Genomic DNA, 19,335 nt, shown 5'->3' with positions numbered 1-19,335 from the left:
TTTTGAAAGCCACGCGGATTGGGAAAAATCTAAATTAAGAAAAACATCCAAATATTTGTTGAAAATGTTATCTCAACATTAGACCTCATGTCATAGCCCATATTTAGACTATCACGATATTTTTCTTCAATTTATTTTCGCTCTCTGTGGTACATATTTCACAAACAAATCATGGCATTAGAAAAGCCCACTTTTGTTTTATATACCGCTAATATCATAACCCATGCAAAGCAGATGAGAATTCAGAAAACGCTGAGTTGAAACATACCTGCAAAAAGTTTTCAGAGGTCGCAATTCTATAACGGAGTCCAAGGCTGAAACTAACCACCGCTTTCTCTTGCAAATTGGCGCCGCAACCTTTGTCCTTGACAGATAACCAGCTCCAACAGCCTCCGCCAGGCTGCAGCACCCTGGAGCGCTGATAACTCCAAAGCCCATATTTAAACCTTCGCCCATATTTAGACCTTCTCCTCTATCAGTATAATTCCATTCCTTGAGAAACACTTTAAAGGAACAAAGAATTATAAAAGCAATGCCTACTAATTATTACACTAGCGGCCGACTATACGACAACGCAAGGATCACCTTGTTATCAAGGGGTTCCAGGTTCGATCCCCGGTAGAGGCACGTTGCACATTGGTTAGGATCACACTTTAACCTGTAGGCCCAATCAAGTGTCTGGACTTACCGTTCTAGGGTGGAGGGTTCAACAGGGGCAAAATTTTTCACATAATTATATCACACCTAGTACACGTATCATGCCTATTGCGAACCACTCTGGTACTATTTCAACACGACACTTGATATTAGTATTGGGAAAATAAAAGGCAAAGCTTTCTGGGATTTAGTCGACTGAAATAGGGCAATTAATAAAGCAAAAGATTTGTGATAGAAGAAGATAAGGTAACAGTGTCATATGGGCACAACGCCTCTCACTCGTCTATTTCGGCATTTTTAACATACTTACGTATTCTGCATTCCGAAAGATTCTTGAAGGTTGCCTTTTACTTTTTTCCCGAAAATAATTTCAATTTTTTACATTAACAGTAATTATTGTTTTTGCTTTCTTCGCTTCCGGAACACACAATATGGCGGGCTCCGCCTGAGTCGCGTTGTGCATCATCAGTGGGTATGCAGTGTTTCCAACCTTCTTCACCGAAAAATACCTACTATGCAGGATTTTTTTAAAAAATTTTAACTATGCTTGCCTAACCTAACCGAACCTTACCGGAAATGGTTCGTGGGGCTATCCGTGAATGGTTTTCGGAGCTACCCACATGAATTCCCGGTAAGATAGATTCCACGACGAAAGAAAACACCTCCACGAACTTTCAACATGTTACAGAAACTCATTTTCGTAAGTACTTTCTTCTGTAAAAATGAAGAAATACGTTGTACCCATACGACACTGTTACCGAAGATAAGTCCGAGTCCAGACGGAAGTCCAAGTCCAGAAGGAAGTCCTAGTTCGTATCCAGAAGGAAGCCACTATGTCAAGACCCAGATCCCACACAAGTGAATGTGAATGTGAAAGTGACGACAAACAAATAAGAACTATAGCAATTGAAATTTCTGTAAAGTCCGATTACTTCTATATGAATATATTCTCAAGTGTTCTCAACTATAATCTTCATGTAAAAAGAAATAAGATATAATATAATATTAGTAACCGTCTCCACTGGAAGGTTAGCTGTCTCGTTTCCTTTCTAAAAAGAACCCTAACCCCTGAAGATATTTAGCCGTGCTATATTATAAAGGATTGCACCCAAGCGAGGTGGCATATTTAAGTGGCACTCACAACGTGGGACGTTGCACACTTCATAACATACCCATAGAAATCTCGAATTCTACACATTTCTTTTCCTCCCTGAATTGATCGTTTTCGCATTTCTGCCATTTTCAAGGAATTTTCAACAGTTAAGCACTTTTAGTACGGAACCGTGGTGGAGGGGTTAGCACAGCTCTCTACGACACCAGCAGTCCCTGATTCGAATCCCGGCCCGCGCATCTTTGTGAGCGTCTCAATTTCATCCTCATCTTCGCGATTAGCCTAAAGTGACAGAAAAGCGAAGTAAAACAAACAAAACCAATCAATCTTAGTATCACACACACACACCGCACAACTGAATTAACTTTCATTTACTTTGAATTAAAGCTAGTGTACTTTTCGAGCTATATTCTACTTATTTGAGAGAATGTAAAACATTAAGAAAATTATCCATAATGTTTGCGTAACAATTGTACTCCAATTGTGGGCAATTAAAGGTGTTGCGATATGTATAAAAGCAGTGGACAAAGTCATTTCTAGCTTTTTAATACTCATTACTTCGCATATATTTCAGAGGGGGATTGAAACCCCACCCCTCTTGGCACGCCCTTTTATCAGAGCATAGAGTAGGCTCAGACTGGCACGGAAGTTCAGAAGAGAGCCTTGTTTCCGGAGGAAAAATAACACATGCAACAGGTTTTTAGTTTCATAACTGCGAACGCTTAACAGTGAACTTACCTGCTTAGCTATCGAAGTGTCCTTATCGTGGCGCTGTGCTCAGAAAGTGTGCGATTCCCAACTCCACAATGACGTCGTGAACACAGCGAAACAATGCAAAAGCAGTTCTTCAAGTCTCGAGGGAAAGCATTCACCAATACGCTCAACTTCGACACCTGTATAAGGGAACAAGTGACTTCTAAATCAAACTGAACGTTCGGAAAGCGAGAAACAAAACAAAAGAAGCTCGACAGCTGCGCGCTATATGTGCTTACGGCCGCACCAGCCCGCTGCTATCAGTACTACAAACTGACTTACTACGTCGAGTTGCTATTCCCTTCGCTCCCCTACCCCCACTCTCCGCAGATCAGTCACATGACGTAACCATAGCAACACGTGATAAAGCTCCCGCTCGGCTGCATTAGCGGCATCTAGAAGGTATTGGGGTATACCAGTGAAATCGGGTATACAAAATTCAACTTTGTTATGTTACATAACCTTCCCCCTCCACTCTGTCTCTTCGTTCATATGTTTACACGATGTTGTTTTGTGGAGTGTAAAGGTGGAAGGCATTCAAATGTGTCAACGTTGGCAATTGCATACTTGCAGGCTAACGACGTTCTGGTGCCAGGATTCGTAGCCAGAATAATCGTCTGTGTGGTTTGTATTGTGTTTGCAATTGTCACTTCATCAATTTTATATTATTACTAGTCGTCATCATGATCATCGCAGCCAAAAGTGCCAGAAAAGCGACGTGAAAATGAAATACAAGTATGCTGGTGTTCTTTCACAAATAATTACACGTAATTGTAATTATAAATGATAAGTATAAAGATACTATAAGATTTATAGTATTTTACCGTTAAGATGGTCTAGTAGTTCTGTCGACCTGTGTGGCGGAGTGGTTAGCACAGCGCGCTGCAACGCCAGGGGTCCCGGGCTCGAATCCCGAGTAAGACATGGATATTTGTGTGTGTTCTAATGCAGAAAATCCGTGAAATGTAGAAATTGAGATTTCTTTCTAAAAAGGGGATACTACCGCTTAGGGGTATTCCTTTTTGGAAAATAAAGTCGTTAGGACGTCTGACAGCCACACGGGAGATCCTGGTTCGATTCCTGGGGTGGGTGATTTTAGATCGGAATCTTACCGACTTGGTCCCCGAGTAAAGCGGCTTTGGGGCTCAGCTCACCCAGCTTCAAATCTATGGGTACATAGGGAAGTAAAGGTGGCTGGAGCATGGTGCTGATCACATCACCTACAAAATGGCCGATTGATTTGATGTTTTAAGTCCACTTTATGCACAGAAAGGCTAATCGGGACTGGACCTACAGTTTAAAGTGGAATCCGAACCACTATGTGCCTCGGGACCCCTTGATTGCAAGGCGATGACGCTACCACTATGCCATCGGGGAGGCACCCAAAATGGCCGAGATCGAGAATATGTGGGGCTCCTATCCTCACACCCACTAAAAGTGGAATCCGTACCATTATGAGTCTCCACCTAGTATCGAGCACGGGAAACCATGATTCAGATAACCAATCAAAGATCTTGTTGATTAGAAACGCTTAATCCCATTGACAGAAGTACTAAAAATCCGCCTGGTTTCAAGTTTCAAAACTTTGTTTTAAGTTCACTTTATGCACTGATAGGCTAAGTACAACTGGATTTTTTAAATTTTGTGTAAGAGGTTTCAAGATATCTTAGTCTCCGAACACCCTTGAGTTTGGTTTGAGTTGGTGTTTTAAGTCCACTTTATGCACAGTAAGGCTAATCGGGACTGGACCTACGGTTTAAAGTGGAATTCGAACCACTTGTGACTCCACCGGGTATCGAACCCGGGACCCCTTGACGAACACCCTTGAGAACATGTTCAATGCTCTTTTGAAAATATGAAGAATTGAAAGAGTCAAATGAACCGAGATCAAGATTACCTTGAATTTGTCTGGAAGTTGAAAATATAATTTCTTTTCAAATGCCCATAATTGCGCCGCAAAAGCGGGTCTCAGACGATTTGATTGATGTGTACAGTCATGGAAAGTAGTTCTTGGGCCACGAGACCTACGATATCGTAACATCTTAAAGCCTGTTGTCTATGCAACCCAAATAACAAAATTGTTGCTTGGGTTTGCCTGGCGGACCTGGATTCTCGGGAATGATTGAGTATTGACAGCAGCGGGAGTCAAACCCCCAAGCCCAGCCATAACAAACAACAGCTGGTGCCGTGAGACCACCAGAAAAAGTTTCAGGAATTGGTTTCTTAACAACAGCTATTCGTAAGAAATTGTTCTCTTTACTGATATTAGAGTCATTGTCAAGAAAGTTCACTGAAATGGTGGTTTTCGTCGAATCATCATCGCGCAACACACATGCTGTCAACCCAGAAGTCCTTGAAAATGATTGGAGTTAAAAACAACTACTTGACTAATGATAAGACGAATCCCTATTCATTAGTCCCAACTTAGAATTTTGTGTAAGACATGGATCATCATGTCCTATAATCCATTTCATAACTTCATTAATCATCCTCATCGCCTTTGTTGATGCCAAGTGCTAGAAAAGCAATATAAAATAAGCAAAATGAATAAATTAATAAATGACATTTTCAGCGATTTCACGCAGCGACTTAGTTGCATGTAGACAAAGTTTCATTAATCGGGAACCAAGGGCCCCCTCGTTGTCCTTCATTGTCATTTTCCCTCCACTTTGCCTGCCGCGATTAACCTGATGTTGATTAATGCACAATCCACAAAGTGCACCAAAGCTGCGCATATTATGAATAGGTAAACTATATGATATTATGCTAATTTAGAATTTAGTAATAAAATGTGAATTTTGGGGGCTTCAGTTAAGTGGCTGCACATCCATTACGTAATCGCGGTATCATCAAATTGTACGAAGCGTGTCTACACCTACGTAAAGTGTCAGTCCCCATCATAGGCGTGCGCAGACCCTCTGATTAGGGGCGGATAGCCTTGATTATATTTCAGGCCGGAAAAGAATAACGTAATTTCATCTTACTCGTTTAAATTTTATTGCATTGATGGGTGTGTTTATACCGTGCGTCCATTTCGATCTGCAGCCGAGAGATCGGGAGAAGCGTGGCGGGCGGCGCTGGCGGAGATGCCGACATTTGCGGCCTGAAATGCCCGCTTATTTTTATGGACATATGCAGACATTTATATAAATATTGCAAAACGAGCACTAACCTGTGTTATAAGAGTATGGTTTTAATTTTAGTAGCTTAGTGGCTGTATGTGCTGATGATTTTGACACTACCATCTCCTGTGAAACACGGCGTAGAGGTTTGTTTGGATAACTTTCTAACGCTGCCCCAATTTCATCGAGTTCATCGAGGAAGCTCACGAAAACCATTGACTTTTAATGGTTTCGTCGGCAGCGTAATCTTGATACAGTGTTGCACATTCGAAACCTCCAAACGATCCCCATCGACACAAAACTCTTTCAAGGATATAAACTTAAGCAGGACGTTGCTGGTCAAAACTATGATTAAAATGTTTTATTATCTGTGACTCTTATCGTCACTTCTAAAGCGTATTTTTTTTGTGTATATAATTGCAGAACTTGGATGAATTACAGATGATGAATTATAACCCAGGTTAGTGCTCGTTTTGCAATATTTATATAAATGTCTGGATATGTCCGTAAAAATAAGCGAGCATTACAGGCCGCAAATGTCGGCATCTCCGCCAGCGCCGCCCGCCACGCTTCTCCCGATCTCTCGGCTGCAGATCGAAATGGACGCACGGTATATACACCCCTCCTCCCGCACCACACACACATATATAAATACATACATACATATATATGTATATACAACACACACACACACACACACATATATATACATATATACCAACAGTAAAAATCATATAAATTGTCTCTCAAATCTGCGCGTTCCTTTTCCTGCCAACAATTGTTCATGCACTTAAGAGAAAACCTTTTAGCAGCAGTACTTCTCTCCTCGGTAATATAAAATGCATTACAGAAAACAAATTGCGAGCAAAGCGACCAATAAATTTTCAAATCCAAATTTTTGCAAAATGAAAACAATGTCGATTTAATATGGGGAAAAAATTCATGGAGCGCCATATTATTCTCTTTGACAATTTTTTTTATTTAGATCGTTTGGCGTCCAGGGTTAACTCCCGCTGCCCCTAGCTACGGCTCTGAACTTGACTAGACTGCAAGAAAAGCAGACATTGCGAGCGAAGCGAGCAAGAACATTTAAAAAAGGTATTCATATTTGTATAAAGTTTGAAATCAAGGGGGCAATTGCAGCTCTGTCCCCCCGCCCCCCCGCAGGTGCTCTTGGCAGTCTGGAAGAAATAATGCAAGAAAGACGTGAAAACAAAATCCATCTTGAGTATCCTTTTGTCCTGCTACTCTTAGATTCTGCTACTCTTGCTTTCCTTTACTTCCATGTTTGCCCCCTAAAATTGATTTCCGTTCAAGGTTGTGGGGGGCTGTGGTTTCGCCACTGCACCCCCTTCCCCCGTAGTTACCTTGAACTTTCATCGGCTTGAAAATACTTAATTTTCTTTAAGAGTATAATATAGTTTAATAAGGGCGATAGGATTCATCTATCCTAAATTTCTAGGTGAAAATATAATAATATAGGGGCATAGATGTCTGAAAGGGAGGCAAGGATTGCCACATCTTCCCCTTAGAAAACGAATGTCAACCAAAAAGTACGTTTTCACATGTATAATTTGATTTCAGTCATAATAATTTACATTAATTATTATAATGAGGATGAAGGAATGCGATAATGCAATACTCACTATTATCGGGGTAATATTCCCCATGGAAAAATACCTTGCTTGTCTCTTCGTGGAAAAAATCTGCAGACGTCCATGATTAGGGGTGCATTTGCCCTCCCCCTGGCCCCATGGGCGCACGCCTATGATCCCCGTGATGGAATATGTAGCGCAAAGCCAGGGCTTTAAGATCAAATTTGTTTTGTTCTTGTTTTTATTAGTAATTACCTCAGTTTTCTTCCTCTGAAGTTAAATTATTCATGACGACGATTTATGATTACATTAAAGACATGAATGAACATACACAATGAATCCATTTTGGTCGGAACTCGAACTCGGAACCTTGTTCGGCAAGAAATAAAAATATCCATAAGGCATGAGTGTTTCATTGGAGATGTTCCTCTACTTCCGTCATTTTGTCAGTAATATATTTCCTTAATATACAATAATAAATCACAACTACCTAAAAATAAATATTATTTTTCATTTTCACATGAATATGTTTTTTTACGGTTAGAGTATGAACTGGCACCTGTTTATTTAGATTGTTCATTATGTTTCGTGTGTAGATAAAGATAGGAAATATGCTTGAGGAACGATTAGGGCTATAAGAATTCCGTCCGTGACGGAGTGGTTAGCACAGTGCGCTACGATGTCTGATGTCCTGGGTTCGAATCCCGTCGTGCGTATGTGTGTTCTTTGTGAGTGCCCCTTCATCAATTTCATCATATCACTCATCCTCGTCGTCGCGATTAGCAAGAGGTGAAAGAAAAACGACGCTAAATAAGAAAATAAAAAGGCTTATAAGAATCAATCTTATTTCCGGACGTGTCCTACATTTTATAGTTGTGTCTGGCCTCCGGAAGGAATTTGAAAGAAATCTCGAATGTCTTATACGTATTTTGAGCATCACGTAACTTCAAATTAGATGGAGAAACAGAAAAACTGAGGGAAGTCTAAGATAACGTGGTTCCTTGGAGAAGTATGCTTAAATCAAAGAGTGTGCATGGTTGCTACTGGATGTTCGGAAAAACAATTACAATCCCAGCTCAGAAATTACTTCACGATTTTCCAGATCCGAAAAAGTCCGGATATATGTATAAAAATGCTTACTTTCTGAAGTTTTATGGATATAAATGTCGGTAATTTGTTCGAAGTAACAAGTAATTTTTCTCCTTATTGGAAAAATAAGGCACACAATTCTGTTTTTCCCAGTGTATAGTAGGTTTTTTTTTACATATTAATAAACAAGAACTTCCAGACTTTGTTTACGAAATTGTGAATTTTTTCCTTCCCGAATTCATGGATTGTTTTCTCTTCCTGGCCCCACATCGACGAAAAACGTTCTGTCTTACATACACAAGTTGAAATCACATACAGCCGTGATATTAATTAGCAGTTGAGGAATTTTGAACTCAACCGTTCACTTCAACATTAATTTTTCAGCTGAAGATGTGTCATATTCTCGTTATATGCTAAGATATCCTAGTAACCTGTTATATTCACTGCAAATGCGTTCGTGTCCAACATTTTGAGACAATTTGTCCTACTTTCCGCTGAAGAGTGATCTGATAGCCCTATGTGTGATGAAAACTGTTTTTACTTAATTTCTGATATAATTTATTCCAGCATTTTCTTCAACCTCCATTACCTTGTTATTACCTCCAATGCTTACACAACTTTTCCTTCGTGCTCGACCATTGGGTTCAGAAATGTTTACAACACACCCATCTCCCGCGTGTAAATAGCACGCAACAACACTCTAGAAAACCACAATGTATACAACTTGTTTACTACATAATTTACGAAAATATTAGAATGTTAGCTTGATATAACTGTGGATTGGAACGAACGAAATAAAATACCTGTTTCATACGCACACTGGAACGAGCGCAGGCCTGCTGTGAGTCACTCTGGCAGTGAAGGTCACTGATCGAAGCAGTTGGTGCTTGCTTACTACAAGCAGGCGCCTTATCTTTCCTCAAGGAAACACGGAAATCTTAGTTACTTTCTTTCGCCAGACTAATGGTGAACATTTACAGGAACGTAAGGAGTAGTATCGTATTCTATTGGAATTAGATTTCGTGGTGTTTAAAAGATATCATAACAATATGTAAATCTCTTTTGTGACCTACACTGAACTTATTTTAAAGTTTCATTGACATGTGAAAGCGGAAATTTAGAGATCCTTCTTCCTTACGATTTCTAAACAACCGAAGAGTGTGGTGAACGTGAAACTACTTATTGTTCGCATCAACGATATGCATTATACAAATGGTCCTTAATCAAAAACCCTATTACATCACAGGAAGTGATATTTAAAACAATCCTACCACGTATCGAACGTAACCAATATTCAGATTGATTCCAAGTTTCTGTTTGGGTTATTTTGTGTCGCATTTTTACCTCTTGCGATAATCGCGAAAACGAAGGTGATGAGTAATGATACGAATGGAATGCTACATCTAAGCCTCAACAGGTTTCAAAAATGGATCCTCTGGCTTTGTAGAGGGTTACGGTGATTTTTATTTTTATTTTCATTTGGTATTTTAAGTCCACTTTATGCACACAAAGGCTAATCGACACTGCATCTACAGTTTAAAGTGGAATCCTAACCACTGTGTCTCCACCGGGTATCGAACAGTGGACTCCTTGATTACAAGGCGACTCCTATACTACAGCGCCATCGGGAAGGATGAGAGAGAGAGAGAGAGAGAGAGAGAGAGAGAGAGAGAGAGAGAGAGAGAGAGAGAGAGAGAGGAGAGAGAGAGAGAGAGAGAGAGAGAGAGAGAGAGAGAGAGAGAGTTACGGTGACTACGATAATGAAGAATTGAAAGTAGCAGAACGCCTAAGCTATTATTTTGTCAATATTGGAATTGTTAATGAATGTTATGAATGTCAGTTCAAATTGAAAAAAATAAACTAAAAGATTTCCAGAGTGCCGTTACAAATCGTTAATTTTTCTCTTTCCACAAATTACTTTGCTACTATGTAGATATTTGCATGCTAAGATGTAGAAAGTGATGCATTTTCAGTGTTTGGAATTGCGATTTATTTCTGAGAATGGAGTGAGTAGTGGGAAAGGGATCACCTCACATGTTTGGATTATACCTCCCCGCCAAAAAAAGACACAAAATATATATCGGCTGTTGTTCTTATAAGGAAATAAAACATGTATGAATTGTGTCAAGAAATATTGGAGCCTATTCACATCCCTACGGAACTTGGAAGAAAGCCCACGTAGAGATTGAGAAGTTTTGTTACGACAAAATTGGGATATATATAGTAAATTAAAATGCAAAGTCCTACCGTGTGCTTTGCACCAAGCCATGCAGGCGTATAGGGGGTGTGGAGTTAGTGAAGTTAGGGCCCCACGCTCTCTTCATCAGGCCGAAGGTGGGAATGATGTGATCAGCACCACGCCCCTGGCCCCCATACAACCCCTTCTCCAGAGTTTCCTCCAGGTACCGACTTTATACGACGCTGGGTGGGGACCGAAGCAGCTTGAACAGGTGGACAAAATCCCGATTATCCCCCGTCGGGGATCGAACCCATATCTCTCGCATGGTAATAAGACGCCCTAACGACTGTGCTACTGCGGCACATACAGTAAGTAAGGCAAGAATTGTTTTAGCGTTTCGTTCAACGTTTTTAGGGGAATCATTTTCGGAGATATAACGTGTAGCTCTTGTCGGTTCTGCGACCTGGGTCGAGAAAAGGCGAATTTCTGACGAACAACATTCCACCTCACAAGTCACGTGACTTTCCTACATTTCCTGTGCCTGTTGGCTTTTGCATGAAAGACGAGTTGCTCTTGAGACAGACATAATCACCCGATCACCTAAAGGTGCAATGTGTGTTGCCTACCCTTCCGGCATTATTTACTGCCATTAAAGTCTTATGTGGAAGAACTTTTTTCCACCACTGTACAGTTTGAAGAAAGAGAAACGTAAAATGACTTTGTGTTGAGTCGACAGTTACTGTTGAGGCATCAAAACAACTTTTCAATTTAATTTTTCTAAAATTTATGAAGCTTACTATTGTACCGTAACTTTTTTTAAAAGTAATACGAGTATTGTATCAATAAAAAATTAATGAAATGCAAAATGCAATAATCGTACTGTTTTGCTTCTTTTAAAACTGACAACTAATATACTAATTAATATTTGTTTACTTAAGGTGAGGAGGGACAATTTCGCACCAGGCATGCATTTATTTAAATATCGTCGGAATTGGCACTGCTACTAAAGAAAATCCACGTGTAATTTGAGAGTATGAATTTCTCCCCACGTTGCAAGTAGAAGCGGTTTTTAAAGTCGATTATTAAGCTAGATACCATGTTTGAAAAATCTGATGAATACGTACTTACAGAATCCCATGTATTTCTTATGGAGAGACAACTTCAAATTGAAGTTACGGCTAAACAAATGGGAGTCTCCACTATTTCTAGCGCAAATATCATCTTCAATGGATCCTTTACCTGATCATATATTTTTTTGCCATCGGAAGTTTGATTTGATATCTCCAAGAAAACGAGTAAAATAATCCTCCTATAAGCGTAATGTATTTTTCTTTGCCTTGCTACCTTCATTTGGTGCAAAGGTACATAAACCTTAATCTTAAAACTCAGCTAGCTTATCTACAGGGTAGGGTTCTTTGTATACAACGAAACCAGACAGGATGCCTTTTAATGGAAACGTTTAAACGAATATATTTTTTAAACACAGGATACATGGAGTAAGAATATTTACATGATAAGCTACTTTCTTCTATAATTTTCTCGTTATAGTCAATTTTCATCTCAATATTCTTTTTATTATTTATTTTCTTTATTTGGATATTCTTCTATATGTACTTCCTTCGTAGTGGGCAGATCTGGATCGGGACTTCCTTCTCAATGGGCGGTCTGGACTTCCCTCTTAATGGACGTTCTGGGTCGGGACTTCCTTCTGGATCGGAACTTCCTTCTTAATGGACGGTCTGGATCTAGACTTCCTTCTTAATATGGAGGATATGGACTTCCTTCTCAATGGACGTTCTGGGTCGGGACTTCCTTCTTATCTTCTTTGTAAACTTCCCTCTGGATTTCAATTTAGGTTTTGACTATTTAACGAATGCCTTTATCCTTTTCCAACTTTTTCCTCCAAGCTTTGGGAATAATACTAATATCCTCCCTTGGGGCTGCAATTGGAACGCGCCACCACTAACAAGATACAACAGAGTGTATACTTGGTGCAGCCGATTGACATGCGCATCCAAGTAGGTGCTACAGTTAAACTGCGCAACCAAAAAGTGCTGTGGGGCGTCGATCAGAACGCGCTCGCCACTGATGTAAACAAAATTTCCGCTACGAGAATGGTAAATCAACCAAACAGATGCAATATCTGTTCAAAGACACAAACTTGTATCAGTGCTTTGACTTCCTTAATTTTCATATTAACTTGCATGTGATTATTGATTTGATTTATAAGATATATATATTAATTTACTTCTTTCATATTTATTTTTTGTCTTCTTATAATATATTCTATTGTTTTTCATCTTTCCGATTTGCTTTGTTCTTATTTATAAAGTTATTCACATATATTATGCCAATTGTTAACCTTGCACGCCTGGTGCTGCCATCTCTATTCTTCTTTGGCAAACTATTCACATTACTCGGTCCCATTGGGTACGTAACACAATATTCCCCCCGTTGGCCATAAAAAAAATTGTCGTAATATATATATATATATATATGCAGATACATTTTTTTTCGAATTATATATGTACAAGTCTATTATTTCTTCTTGACGCTTTCTTTCTTCTCTTCTGTACAATTATATCTTCTAATGTTGTCTAAATTCTCTCTCCTTTCTACATCTGTTTTTATGTGCTTTAGAAGAACTGTATTTCTAAAAGTACTTATCACTTCATATGGGCCTTCATATATGAAAAAATAGCTTTTTGATAGCTTTCTCTGATTACACTGCTTTTCACTTTCACTGTGAAATTATATCTCCTGGCATTCAGCATTTTTCCTCATCTCTCGATTTATCTCTTCTTTCTGTTTTCGTTCCTAGATATCTTTTCACCGTTCCGGAAATATTCGTGACATCTTAAGTTATTTCTAGTTACAAAATATAATTCTTCAATAGTTCATCTCCTGCAAGTCTGCTCGTCTGTTCTCTCCAAGATAGTCTTTACCTGATGATGTCCTGCCAAAAAAGTAATTTTCATTTCACCATTTTCTTCTTTTAGCAATCTCTCTACAGATTATCAGTTAGCTCAAATTTTTCCGTTTCAAAGAACTCTCTCTCTTCTCTAAGTTGACCATCTAAGTGTTTCTATCAGCTACAATGATTCTTCACATCAGCCTTAGTTTCATATCAGCATGTATCTAGATATATTTATTTTCTGTGATTACAACCCATTCTCGGAATACAACCGATTCTTCTTAAACTTCTGGGATTACAACCCGTTTCATTTGCACTTTTCTAAATACACGATGACTTTTAATCGTCTAAGCTTAGAAAGAATTCATTTTACTGATACTGTTCGATCTTCTATATTATCTTTTCCTTTTTCCTGAGAGATTTCTTCATGATTAACTTCCTTCTGTGCCTAACTGTTCTCTTCTTTCTCTTCTGTTCGTACAATTGAAAAGTTTACATCCATTTTCCATATTACTTTCTTTGGTATCTCTTCTTTTACAGCTTTGATCTTTCACTATAGGTCTCATTGTTTAATGGAGTGGTGATATAAATTAGCACTTATTATTCTTTCTTAAGATATCGCTTGCAGAATAGATTTTCCTCCAACGATGACTATCATATATATACGTATATCTTTTTACAGTAACTAAATTTTTCTTCTGGTGAACTGGAACTTTTTCAGAGAACTTTAATAATTTTAGAAACATACGCTTGCCAGTCTGTAAATCATAACATCTCCATACTTAGCACTAGTCAGTCTTATTTGTTCCTTCCGATTCTTTCAAATACGCGTTAATTGTCAATGTCTTGTTTTCCTTTTCTCTTCCTCTTTTCTTTTCTCTCTTCTATTTTCTTTTCTATTCTTCTCAAGATCCTTCTTCCTCCTCTTTCAACTTTCTTCCAGTAAAGAAATTATTTTCCTTTGTCTCTTCTTCCAATCTGGTTTCTGCCAAGATTTCTTCTTATGTTCTACATTTTCATCAAATGCATTCTCTCCTTGTTTTTTCCGTCTCGTCTTCTTCTTCCTTCTCTTTGGCGAAGTAGCATCAAAATCCATTTGATCTATGTTGACCCTTTTTAGCATATTATTAACTTTCTTCAAGTTCTTTTCTGTTTTTAATTTCTTTCTCTTCTTCTTCTTCCATGTCTTTACGTGAATATATCTAAATCTCATTTTACTTTTCTTCCTTCTTTGTTTACATCTTCGGTTATGTGTATGCTTCTTTTCTTCCTCCGTCAGAGACTCGTCACAGGAACTTTCTTCTTTCATCTTCATTTCGACGTGCATTTCTTCATCATTACATTGACAACTAAATTTTTCATCTCTTTCTATTCCTCTTTCTTCTTCTTCTATTTTCTCATCTTCCTCTTCTTTGACCTCTTTAAGTTCCTGAGTGTTTTCTTCTCGTAACTTTATAGCTACTTCTTTTATCTTGCTGTCATGCTCGTCATTGGAGCTTTCCTCTCTCAACTTCCAACTTCTATCTTCTATCAGGACCTTCGCTTCTTCTATCTTGTCTTCGTTTTCTTCTATTCTGGAAACATCTACTTCTTTCTTGCTTTCATTTTCTTCTGTTCTTGAAACAGCTACTTCTATCTTATCTTCGTTTTCTGCTATTCTGGAAACATCTACTTCTGTCTTGCTGTCATTTTCTTCTGTTCTTGAAACAGCTATTTCTGTGTGAGAATCGCTTTCCCCAATTTTCCTTTCAGGACTTTCATTTCTTTGTTCATTTTCTTCTCTAATCTCTGAAACCTCATCTTCGCTTCTTCTATTCATATCTAAACTCGTACTCTCGATCGACAGCATTGTTCCTTCTATTATTCTCTCCCTTTTGTCAAACACTCCCAAAATCCTTCTGTAGTGCTCTTCTATCTGCATCGATAACTTCTGGAACATTTCCGTCACGGTCATTTCTTCTATTTTCTCCTGCTTTTCTTTTAGCTTTTCCTTCTTGCATTCCTTACATGTATAATCTTCTTCCCTTTTACTTATTGATATGTATTTCTCCTTTCTTATTCCTTCGCACGTCCAATGTTTCATTTCCTTGCATGTGACACAGAAAATAATTTCTTCCTTGTTTCCTTCCTCTCCGCAGGAAATGAAAGTTTCCCTTTTTTCTCCGTCTTCCTTCATTGTAGCTTCTCCATTCTCATTTCCATCTTTATCCTTTTCCTCCATTTTCAATTATTCTTTCTCTCTTCGCTGTCTGGTTCCTAATTCTCTAGCCCCAAAAGTTGGTCGCCATTTATTTAGGCTACCTTCATTTGGTGCAAAGGTACATAAACCTTAATCTTAAAACTCAGCTAGCTTATCTACAGGGTAGGGTTCTTTGTAGACAACGAAACCAGACAGGATGCCTTCCAATGGAAACGTTTAAACGAATATATTATTTAAACACAGGATACATGGAGTAAGAATATTTACATGATAAGCTACTTTCTTCTATAATTTTCTCGTTATAGTCAATTTTCATCTCAATATTCTTTTTATTATTTATTTTCTTTATTTGGATATTCTTCTATATGTACTTCCTTCGTAGTGGGCAGATCTGGATCGGGACTTCCTTCTCAATGGGCGGTCTGGACTTCCCTCTTAATGGACGTTCTGGGTCGGGACTTCCTTCTGGATCGGAACTTCCTTCTTAATGGACGGTCTGGATCTAGACTTCCTTCTTAATATGGAGGATATGGACTTCCTTCTCAATGGACGTTCTGGATCGGGACTTCCTTCTTATCTTCTTTGTAAACTTCCCTCTGGATTTCAATTTAGGTTTTGACTATTTAACGAATGCCTTTATCCTTTTCCAACTTTTTCCTCCAAGCTTTGGGAATAATACTAATATCCTCCCTTGGGGCTGCAATTGGAACGCGCCACCACTAACAAGATACAACAGAGTGTATACTTGGTGCAGCCGATTGACATGCGCATCCAAGTAGGTGCTACAGTTAAACTGCGCAACCAAAAAGTGCTGTGGGGCGTCGATCAGAACGCGCTCGCCACTGATGTAAACAAAATTTCCGCTACGAGAATGGTAAATCAACCAAACAGATGCAATATCTGTTCAAAGACACAAACTTGTATCAGTGCTTTGACTTCCTTAATTTTCATATTAACTTGCATGTGATTATTGATTTGATTTATAAGATATATATATTAATTTACTTCTTTCATATTTATTTTTTGTCTTCTTATAATATATTCTATTGTTTTTCATCTTTCCGATTTGCTTTGTTCTTATTTATAAAGTTATTCACATATATTATGCCAATTGTTAACCTTGCACGCCTGGTGCTGCCATCTCTATTCTTCTTTGGCAAACTATTCACATTACTCGGTCCCATTGGGTACGTAACAGCCTCCTACAGCCATCCTGGCAGTGTTGCCAAACCTGATGTGCATAAAAGAGCTACATTTCACCAAGAGCTAAAGATGACTTTCAAGGATCTAGATTAACGAAGGCTGCATAAAGTGTCTCCTAGGGTAATTTAGGTGTCAGAGGGGTGGGAGGCGCTGCTATAACCCTTATCTTTAAAGTGATGGAAATGCATTCTTAGTTTTCACCGCCTAGATTTGACGGCATTACCCATCTCAATAATTTTATGATGTTCATATGAAATGGTAATAAAGGATTCCAGGATAATAATATTGACATCTTCACCTTAAGCCACAGCTCTATATATAAAAATACCTGGGGAGGAAAGAGGGGTGTGTGACGCAGCCTATATATGAATATCACGTCAGGTGCAAAATGTACACTCATGGCAAAGGTTTGTCCTTATGGGCCGTAGCCAGTGGTGGCATCATGGTGGGGTAGAGGGCGGGTGTCACAGTTCACAGTAACGAGTTCACGAAAGATCCAGATCTGGCACCAAAAGAGCGAAGTTGGCAACAGTGATCGACAGCTGTCCCAGCGAGAAAGACCTAGGGGAAATTGTCCCTCCTCGCCTTAAGCGAGGAAATTTAACATTTTCAAATCTAAAAGGCCTAGAACTCAGTGTTTTTAAGTTGTTGTTTCTTAATTTCCTGAGGAAAGTCTCCAGACCCCTTATAAGCTAGGGGATATTCAACAATCCTCAGGTACATCATATGCTTCTCCCAGGGTCTGCCCCCCCCAAAGCAAAAGCTCAAACTCCGCCCATGTCCTCCGCCACTGACCGAGAGGATAAATATAATTTACCTGTTGTCGTTTCAAACTAAACGAACCCATTTAGTGGTATTGATTGTAATAAAACCAAATTCAAAGCCACGGAGATACGTCAGGCAACGGTATAGAAATGCTGCATTTTCATTGGACAGAACCTCGAAAACAAAACAACGCCTCTGTTTAGATAGCCCGGTAAAATGTAGGTAGGGTATAGCATTCACAGGGGTTTTAAAAATGTTTGTTTTTCCAGGTCGCGCTCCGAGCAAAAACAAACACTATTATGATGCCAGAGAGACCTGCAAAATTCTCGCTTCACCCTTTTTTTCCCCCCTGTCCGAAGATTTGTTCCGCTCCGACGGATTTTATAACATGGCGCACCGCAATAATGCTTTCAATCTGTCTCTAAATTCGCTGGTATCGATTTTATTTCATTTCACTTAATTCTCTTACACACACACACACACTCGCTTTTTTTTGTAGCGTTCCATGCATTTGACAGCGGAATTACTGCGGCTTTGATTTCGAAAATTGATATTAACGTTAATCAAACCGTGTACACAGTTTGGATGCGGTTGTATTTGGTTTTCATATATTCTACTTGTAACGAATGATAACCGTGACGGTTAACAAATAAGTCAATAGCGTAATGCAAAAATATACGATCGCGTCCACGAAATAGATGGATTCGTCAATTTCTATGACTGAGTAACGACGATGTATACTAAGGAAAACCTATACCGCGTTTGTTACAACCTGTCCCGGTTCCCGCGCTAGCTGATCGCTGGCTTTTCTCCGTGCTGGGGAAAGTCAAAGCCTGGCAACCAATTAAAATACGCAACGTGGCAACAGCGTCTACGTAAGCGCCTCTCTTCTGGCTTCCATTCGCTCCTCGCTGTCCAGCAGACGATTTTTTCCTCGTTTCTCATTGGCACCGTAACTGTCGAGCGATCCCTAGCGCGGGAAACGGGACAGGTTCTAACAAACGCGGTATAGTAAAACATAATTAAATTAACTTTCATATTCAGGGGTATATTAAAGATGACTCACTATACGGTGTACTGTTTTAGAAGCGCAGCGCGTGTTTGACCAACGAATGGCAGGAGTGCAAAGTTGTATAGTTAGGAAACTTCGGCGTGCAAGTTAAACGCCCTGTCCTGTATTTTTCTTGCATGCAAGACGTAGCGTGTGAACCGGAAATTTAGAACTGCGCACCAGTGTTGCCACATGAAGGGAAATTTCCCTTTTGTAGGGAAATTTGGACCGAAATTTTAGCCAAAAGGGAATTTCGATGAAAAATACCACAATTGCAGGGAAATTTTAAAGTCATTTGAATAGATTACTACAGTTTATGTTAATTTCGAATTTCATATCCACATTTTTTATGTTATTTATTTTTCTATTCCTACTTGTTTCTGCTCCTTGAAGTTTATTGTACGTTGCTTTTATGCATCTTTGGATAAATACCGTATCAATCCCTAAGATTGTATGTTTATTTTATTTAAGTCTCTCTGAACGCTTCATGTTGACCAGGGCATTCACTTGTTTTTTCTCAGCTGTCTCAAGCCTCTGAGGCATGTTTACTATGCATTGTGTTGTACCATGCAAACCTCCTGAGCATTCAGGAAACAGGTAATACTTCTGGTTATAGAGTCAGCGGTTTTGCATGGTAGCAATTATGATAATCACACGATTCGGCGATTCGGCATCGAGGAAGAGCTCGATGGCCAG

General features: G+C 39.1%; 1 protein-coding gene across 2 annotated transcripts in view; it reads right to left on the bottom strand.

Moving 5' to 3' along the window:
* The window catches only part of LOC145999037 (ras-related protein Rab-37-like), a 279,512-nt gene that overhangs the window by 186,160 nt on the left and 74,017 nt on the right, over nucleotides 1-19,335 (bottom strand). Inside the window, exon 1 of one of the 2 annotated variants that reach the window (XM_083135957.1) lies at nucleotides 2,507-2,783. The exons of the other annotated variant lie outside the window; for it this stretch is intronic. The gene's annotated coding sequence lies outside the window, so the exon portion shown is untranslated. Of the gene's footprint in view, nucleotides 1-2,506; nucleotides 2,784-19,335 lie in introns of those variants that run through there. 2 annotated transcript variants of the gene reach the window in all.

This window comes from Lepisma saccharinum, chromosome 14 (assembly GCF_977018435.1).
Source record: "Lepisma saccharinum chromosome 14, izLepSacc3.1, whole genome shotgun sequence".
Classification (NCBI taxonomy): Eukaryota; Metazoa; Arthropoda; class Insecta; order Zygentoma; family Lepismatidae; genus Lepisma; species Lepisma saccharinum.
Note: the sequence above shows the minus strand (reverse complement) of the source record. Positions and strands in the feature narration are given on the sequence as shown.